The sequence below is a fragment of the Pseudonaja textilis genome, chromosome 2 (genome assembly GCF_049901715.1).
Source record: "Pseudonaja textilis isolate UNSWEBS1 chromosome 2, rPseTex1.2, whole genome shotgun sequence".
Taxonomy (NCBI): Eukaryota; Metazoa; Chordata; class Lepidosauria; order Squamata; family Elapidae; genus Pseudonaja; species Pseudonaja textilis.
This window is the reverse complement of record NC_141991.1, coordinates 17,137,327-17,145,876: the sequence shown is the minus strand read 5'-3', so window position 1 is coordinate 17,145,876 and position 8,550 is coordinate 17,137,327. Positions and strand designations below refer to the sequence as shown.

General features: G+C 45.6%; 1 protein-coding gene across 1 annotated transcript in view; it reads left to right on the top strand.

Annotated features, from left to right (window-relative positions):
• The first annotated feature begins 317 nt into the window (after nucleotides 1-317).
• Nucleotides 318-8,550, top strand: part of DDAH2 (DDAH family member 2, ADMA-independent) — a 49,128-nt gene continuing 40,895 nt past the window's right edge. The window contains exon 1 of the mRNA XM_026720412.2: nucleotides 318-554. The gene's annotated coding sequence lies outside the window, so the exon portion shown is untranslated. The remainder of the gene's footprint in view (nucleotides 555-8,550) is intronic.

The following is an 8,550-nucleotide window of genomic DNA, read 5'->3' as shown; positions in this document are numbered from 1 at the left end:
GAGGGGAGGGGCTTGCCGGAGCCCCTCCCCCTTTCCACCACCCCCCCGCAGCCTCCAGACAATGCGCCCCCGACCCACCAGCGCCCCCTCCCCACCTCTCCCTCCCGCGCGCGTCCAGAGGCTGCCGAGCCGAAGCCGGCGCGCGCCCTCCCCTCTCCTCCCCCCGCCCACGGTACACGAGCGGCTGCTTTAGGAAAGAGGAGGAGTGCGCGGGGAGGTGTGTGTGTGGGGGGGCGGCGGCGGCGGCTGAGCGTCTGTGGGTCGATCCCGCCCCTCGGGCCGGCCCTTCCCCGCTGCCCAAGCGTCCGTCAGGCTGCGGGGGGAGGCGGACGGACGGCGCGGGCGAAAGAGAAAGGCGCTCCGGTCCGGAGGGGAAAGAAAGATACGAGGGAGCTCCTCGCGGGGAAACACTCCCCCCTACTCCCCACCCACACCTTCCTTACTCTCCTCAGTCCTTTTCTCTGGGAGTCGCCCAGCGAGGAGGAGAAGAAGAAGCAAAAAAAAAGGAGAGGAGACGGGACTTTCCCACAGTGAATGGACTCGCCGAAGGAGCGGTAAAGAAGGGGGAGTGGCGGGGCTGGCCGGGGTTCCTGCGGGAGGGGAAGGGAGAGCAGCCGGGGAAGGACGGTGCAAAGAGTGGGAGTGGAGCCCGTGGGTGGGGCAGGGATCCCCGACTCCGCGGCTCTTCCTTTCTCCCCCCCCCCTACCACCACCACCCCCCGCGAGCAGGTCGGCTGCCTTCCCCAGATTCCCGGGGGTGAGAGCGGGGGTGATCTTCCTGGGAAGAGATTTGGGGCGAGCCTTGTAATTTAGGCTTTAAGAGAGTGGGGTGGGGGGGTTACTTCACTTCGGGGAAGGAGGAATTTCCACAAACAGCCCTTAGTTGCTTAAATAGAGGCATAGAATCAAAACCCCGTGAAGCAGGACTACCCCTTTACAAAGCCTTACTATAAGAACCACACCTGGAATCCTGCTTCCAGTTTGGTGGGGTCACCACGTTACCAAGAAAAAATAAATAAATAAATAAAGATGTTGAGACTTTTGGGGGGTGAAAAAACACCGGAGAAGAGCAACTAGGATGAGCCTGGAGACTATCTGAAGACCGGTTGCAGGAACCGTGTGTGGCTAATCTAGAGAAAAGAAGGGCTAGGGAGTGACACGATAGCAGTCTTCCAGCATTTGAGGTGATGCCACAAAGAAGAGAGGGAGTCAACTTATTTTCCAAAGCACCAGAAAGCCAGACAAGAAGCAATGGAAGGAAACTGATCAAGGAGAGAAGCAACCTGGAATTCAGGAAAAACTTCCTAGGACAATTAACCGGTGGAACAGCTTTGCCTTCAGAAATTGCGGGCTGCTTCATCGCTGGAGGTTTTTAAGAAGAGACTGGACAAGCCACCTGTTTGAAATGGTATAGGGTCTCTCCTGCTTGAGCAGGGCAAGGGGGTTGGACTAGATGATCTACAAGGTCCCCTCCAGCTCTATTCGGATTGATTGGTTGGTTTTAAGAAAAGGGAGTGGGCTGGAGGTTACAGGTTGCCCTGAAGCTGCTTTGGGCTCTTGAAGGTCTTATTAGGTCTCCTTGCCTGAAAAGAGTGTATTTTTTTGGGGGGGCAGAAGATGGGAGATTGAGCTGAGTGGTGGGGATGGGAAAACACCAGAGGTGGTATTCAGCAGGTTCTGACCAGTTCTGGAGAACCGGTAGCAGAAATTTTGAGTAGTTCGGACAACCAGCAAATCCCACCTCTGACTGGCCCCGCCCCCATCTATTCTCTGCCTCCTGAGTCCCAGCTGATCACCTGGGTCTTCTTTTGTTGCCCTGCACAGGAGAACGGAGCTGGAAAGCAGGTTAGTGGGGTGGGGAGAGAATGGGGATTTTGCAGTATGCTTCCCCTGCTACGCCCACCAAGCCACACCCACAGAACCGGTAGTAAAAAAAAATTGAATCCCACTATTGGAAAGGGTTAGGGGGACAATGTGTGTATGTCTTTGTCATGAGGGATGCATCAGAAGGAGCCCAACAGATGTTCAGGGGTAATAATAGAATAATAGAGTTGGAAGGGACCTTGGAGGTCTTCTAGTCCAACCCCTGCTTAGGCAGGAAACCCTATACCATTTCAGACAAATGGTTGTCCAATCTCTTCTTAAAAACTTCCAGTGGTGAAGCATTTACAACTTCTGGGGGCAAGTTGTTCCACTGATTAATTGCTTTAACTGTCAGGAAATGTCTCCTAAATTTTTGGTTGCTTCTCTCCTTGGTTAGTTTCCACCCATTGCTGCTTGTCCTGCCCTCAGGGGCTTTGGAGAATACCTTGACTCCCTCTTCTTTGTGGCAGCCCTATAGGTATTGGAACACTGCTATCATGTCACCCCTAGTCCTTTCAATTAAACTGGACATGCCCAATTCACAGATTAGGGTGCTGGCTCTTTGGCCACATTTCTCTTCCACTCCTAACTAGGCCTTCTCCACCAGTGTTCTCCAGATACCTTAGATGTCAGCTGTCATTTTCCCAGCCAAGGTTGGGGGCGATAAAAATTGTGATTCAGCATCTTTGAAGTGTGTCATCCAAGGAAGAGCTGTTCTAGCAGTTGGCCATCCAACCCTTAATCCATGAGGACAAGCACAAAGCCGGTGTTATAATCTGGGGAAGGACTTGCTGGATTTCTTTGAGGGAGGAAGGAAGAACTTGGAGATACATTTGCTGGGCATGAGGGTGTCCCAGAATTGTGGTGGGTCTCTTGAATTTCCAACCAAGGAGAGGACAAAGGGAGGAGATAGTAGCTAATGAGAAATACAGTAAAGGAACAGTATAATTATACATATAATAACAGCTGCAACATTGGTGTATGCCCAAGTCTGGAAGAACGAAGATACCCCTACAGAAAATGAAATAATAAGGAAAATATTAGTCTGTGCAGAGATGGACAGACTAACTTTATAAATCAAAGATAAGGGTGAGACAGTAAAATGGTCTGGAGTAAAATGTATCAATGGCTAGAGTCAAGAAAAAAAGAAAGGGTTGACGCTTTATAGGAATAAAAGTTAAAGTTTTGTAAACCAAAGATAATGGAATATAATGGACAAATGCGAGATGATACGAATGTATAAAAGATGGTTGTAAATATGTATATAATTGTATATAAATGTAAATAGAAATAATATGCAGCTAGCACTATACTAATAACATAAGGGAAAAAGGAAATTAACTGTTATATGTATATACTTTAGCTTGTATGGCCAAAATGATGGTCAAGAAAGTCACGCTGTGTTCAATTGTTTTTAATGTTTATTCAATAAAATTATTTTTTTAAAAAAAGGGAGGAGATGTAGCTGAGATGGGCAACAGATTGTGGTTAATCCCTAAAGAAGTTAGCAAAGTGGAACAAATCATGGCTATGTCCAGGTAAAAAGAGTAAACATACTTGATGAGAAGGTCCAAAGTTAGCTTGATGGCTAAGGAGGGTTTAAGAGGCTTAATGCTCTGCAGAGGGACCCAGATTTAATCTCCATCTTCATCTGCAAGAAAAGTTAGTGTCCAGATTCACACGTCTTCTGCCAAGACGAAGCTGGACAAACCATTGTAAAAGGGCGAAGCTTGCCTTGTATAATGGTGATTGTAGTTTCCAGTGTTTCTTTTCTTGGCTGCAAGGATGAACTTTTTCACTTCAAGGGTGTATCCTGTCATCTTCGCTACAGAGGCTGCTTTCTGGAGCGGAACGCATTAAGGCAGTCTGTTCTTGATTATAGTATGTGCTTCATCTTTTGTTTCTGTGCTATTTACTGGAGTAGCGGGATGGTATGAAGTTGATTTTAATTTCCCATGCATTTGGTACTGCGATGGGGTTTCTATAATATAAGCCACATCCTTCTTACAGAAGGGTTTTTGGACGGTGGTAGTGGGGCATCTGGTTTAATGGTAATAGAGAGGCCTTTGAAATTTCACTAGTAGTCTGTTGTGGGGTTTAGTTTTAGGGAATTAATATTGCTGCCGTTGTTATTTAGGCATGATTGCATTAGTTGCTTCGGTGTTCAGAGTTGGAAGAAAAAGTGGGAGGCAAATATTAAGATGAACCTGAATTGCTCTGTGCAAAACTGAATTGTCACTGAGAGAACTACTCAGGGTCCCGTCCCGTCCCCCAAACCTGGTGCTAATCTAGTAGCATCCAACTGTAACTCTGACCACTTGAGTCAGCACGTTGGTAATCCTATTGTCTGGAGATAAAAGAGGTCATGGACGGATCCAGATTTTAGCCCCAACTCAGCATAGAAACTCACTGGATGGGGCTTTGAAGGGATCTCTCTCAGTTCACTGTATCTTGTACATTCATAATGTGGGGTGGGAAAACCCACAAAGAAGATGAAGAATAAATACGCCATAAATCAGTGCCTTGGTTTGGGGTTCAGTGGAACCTTTGAAGTTGGCCTCTACAATGAAGTCTTGATTGTTAAATTAAAATGCCAAAGTAGATGCATCTTTTATATGCAAAAATATGTTATATTTTGTCTTGGATGCAATTCCTCCCTCCCTCCTTTCTCTTTCATTCTTTTTCTTTCTCTCTTTCTTTCTCTTTGTTTCTCATTCTTCCTTTTCTTTCTTTCTTTCCCTTTCTTTCTTTCTTTCTCTCTTTCTTTCTTTCTTTTCTTTCTTTCTTTCCCTCCCTTTCTCCCTCCCTCTTCCTTTCCTTCCTCTCTCCCTCCTTCCCTCTTTTTCTTTCTTTCTTTCTTTCTTTTTCTTTCTTTCTTTCTTTCTTTCTTTCTTTCTTTCTTTCTTTCTTTCTTCTTTCTTTTCCTTTCTTTCTTTCTTTCCTCTCTTTCTTTCTTTCTTTCTTTCTTTCTTTCTTTCTTTCTCTTTCTCTCTCCCCTTTTCTCTCTCTCTCTCTTCCTTCCTTCCTTCCTTCCTTCCTTCCTTCCTTCCTTCCTTCCTTCCTTCCTTCCTTCCTTCCTTCCTCCCTAAACATGCAAACATCCAAAGTTTATGATTTTTGATCCCACACGCCCAATTGGCTTCCTTTTCCATGACCAGACCAGACCAAAAGGAAGGAAAGAATTCCCCGGCTATGAATTTCATCGGTTTTTTTCTCTGCAGAGAGGAAGAAAATTTGCTGTGGATTGAAAACAATATGGAAAAGTAACTGGTCCAGAGAAGAATAGGGGTGGGGAGGGAGCTTCTGCAGTACAAGAAAGAAACAATATATATTTCTTTCCTTGACAAGGTTTGTGTTTTGCCTAGAGGACTTTTCCTCATTTCAGCTCTGTAGCCGTTTGCTCCTCTTGATTGCATCTGTGTTTTACGATTCCTGTTGGGGTAAGTAAATGTTCATTTGTATGTCCAGCGTGGCTGGCCTGGAGTCACCTCATGGTTGATTAGCAAAACTGCTTCTTGATAAACTTACCTGACTGTTCGCATTTGGTGATAAAGAGTCCAATTGTAACATCAGCAGTAAATAATGCCAACCCGCCTAGTGGTATCTCTGGAGCATGAAGGTTAAATGGGTGATTTACATGGGAAGTGAGAGTGTGCCCTGAGCTCTTTCCCACTCAAAGTGGTTTGGATTAAAAGAGGCTTATGGGTAAGACAAAGCTCATATGCTCTTGCTGGGTCACTGACTTGCCTTCTTATGTTCCTTATCAACAGAGAGAAGACTAAGAGTCTGTCTACCAGCAAGTCCTTTGGGCTTGCAGTTCACTTTCTTCTGTGCCCGAGATGGGAAAACGATGGCGCTCCTTTATGACCTTGCGGACTTCAACGCCCAGAATTCCTGAGCCAGCTTGGTTGGCTCAGGAATTCTGGGAGTTGAAGTCCGAAAGTCATAAAAGGGCCATCGCTCCCCATCCCTGTTTTTTACGCCTGTGTGAGAAATTTGAAGAAGAGGGTTTAAGGGTTGAGCTTTCCAATAGCGTTAGTATTGAGAAGTGAGCTCCAGTGGTTATCCATAAATGGCAGGAAGGATGTGCCACTGGACAAACTGGAATATAGCAATAGCATTTAGACTTATGTACCGCTTCACAGTGCTTTATATCCCTCCTTAAGTAGTTTTTACAGAGTCAGCCTATTGTCCCCAACAATCTGGCTCCTCATTTTATCGACCTCGGAAGGATAGAAGGCTGAGTCAACCTTGAGCCTGGTGAGATTCGATTTGCCAAATTGCAGGCGGCCAGCAGTCAGCAGAAGTAGCCTGCAGTACTGCGCTCTAACCACGGTGCCACCACAGCTCTTATATCTGGGAGAAGGCTGCGAAGATGGAGAAAGGCCTAGAAACCAAGAAGAAGTAGGGTATGTTTAGCTTTAAGAAAACACAGCACCAACAAACAAGTATCTGATATTACATATCTTGCTGGGTTTGAACTGGGAATCTTTATCTGGGTTATTTGGAGATGCTGGGCATTAACCGGGAACATTCTGCATATAAAAAAAGGTATTCTGTCACTCAGTTATGGCCCAGACCCCTCCAGATTATAGCAATAGCACTGAGATTTATATACCATTTCACAGTACTTTCCAGCCTTCTCTAAGCGGTTTACATATTGCCTCCAACAATCTGGGTCCTCATTTTACCAACCTCGGCAGGATGGAAGGCTGAGACAACCTTCAGCTGGTCAGGATCAAACTGCTGACAGTGAGCAGTGTTATTCTGCAACACTGCATTCTAACCGCTGCACTACCACAGCTCAATGTTACCTTACAGTATTGTGTTAAAAGTATAGTATTATTTATTTGGCCTAAAATAATGTAGGGAACTAGTCACTAAGAAGTAAGCCATGGTTCAGGGCAAGGGTCTTCAAACTTGGCAAGTTTCAGACTTGTGGACTTCAACTCCCAGAATTCCTGAACTAACATGCCTGGAGGAAGAATTCTGGGAGTTGAAGTCAACAAATCTTAAAGCTGTCAAGTTTGAAGACCCCCTGGTTTAGGCCATAGCATTAGGTGTGAACCAGGAAACTGGCTTGCTCATCAAACCATAAATTAAGTAACCAATCACAGCTTAAGGAAACATATTAACCTACATGTGTGACACTGAAACAATGAATGGGACAATCACAGTGGTTACCCAGATAACTGGGAAGAGTTTATTTGGCACCAGGAAGGTTTTTGTAGGCTTTGGCAAAATAAATCAGTAAATATGTATAAATATGCTAGTTAATAAAGAGTGGTTCCCAAATGTGATTTTGGAAACAGAATTGTATCTCTGTCCAAATCTATCCTATGAGTCCCCTACTATCAAGAATGGCAGAGTATTTTGAACAATGCAGATTCAGAGAAGCCCCTAAGCAGGAGACTTAAAATCTATGTTACACTGGGGTTAAATGTAAATTAGAAGCACAAGGGTTGAAAATCCTTGATTTTAAATATTTTGCACTTTGGGGAGAGGAGGGGGCTGTGTTTTCCCAAAAGGAGATAGGGAAGAAGTGACCAAGAAGTGTATTCATTTCATATCTCAACAAATGCCCTGGAAGTAAGAAGCATTTCTGCTAAACGGAGAATCAGTGGAAGGGAGTCTTGAAAGGAAGAGTGTTTAAGGATCTCCTAAATTTTAGAGTTGCAAAGACAATGGGGCCACCGTGGAGAAAACCCTGCAAAGCCCATATCTTCTTTTAACGATCCCACAATCCCTTGCGGGATGGAGTCTGGGCAACTGAGTGGAGATAGCAGAGTGTTTTAATGGCCGGATGCCCTTCCTGTCTCCAGTGTGGAGTTTTGTTCAGCAGATATGTTCTAAGTGTGCTGAGAGAGAGAGAAATACCTACCTCTCCCTAGGCTCGAACTCACAGCCTCCTGATTGTGAGGCGAGAGCTCCTCCTCTAGGCCACCAAACCGCTCCAAAGTCCATAATAATGATACCATCTTAATTGCTGGCACTGGTGAGGGAGCCTTAAAGTTGATTTCTAATCCGCAGACAAGCATGGAAGGCAATTCTTGCCACAGGGGGTGTTTTTCTGTTCCCGTGTTGTGTATAAAACTTGGAATCCCACAAAGGAGAGAAAAGTCAGGGCTGAGCAGAGCTGAGTCTAATATTATCCCGGCATCAAGATGACTCAACTTAAAAATCCTGACCAGGGATCTTATTCTTGCCCTTGGGGGGTTAAACCTCGAACCTGGGTCATCTGCGTATCCAACCTAGAAGTAAGGAGACCTTTTCTGACAGTGAGAACAATTAATTGATGGAATAGCTTATCTCCTGGAGTTGTGGGTAACTCCATCCCTGGAGGTTTTCAGAAATAGGCCGGACAACCATGTCACTGGGGTGGTATAAGGCAGGGGTCCCAAAACTTGGCCACTTTAAGACTTGTGGACTTCGACTTCCAGAATTCCCCATTCAACCATGCCTGTTGGGTCCCCCACCCGCTCCTACTCCCTAGACTGGAGAGATTGCAGAGGAAGGGGTTACAAGAGAGTAAGCGGGCATACAGTTGAAGTCTAGCGAAGCTGGCTGGAGAATTCTGGGAGTTGAAGTCCACAAGTCTTAAAGTCGCCAAGTTTGGAGACCTCCGGTATAAGGTTCTCCAGCCTTTAGCAGGTGGTTGAACTAGAAGGTTAGAAGATTCAGATTCCT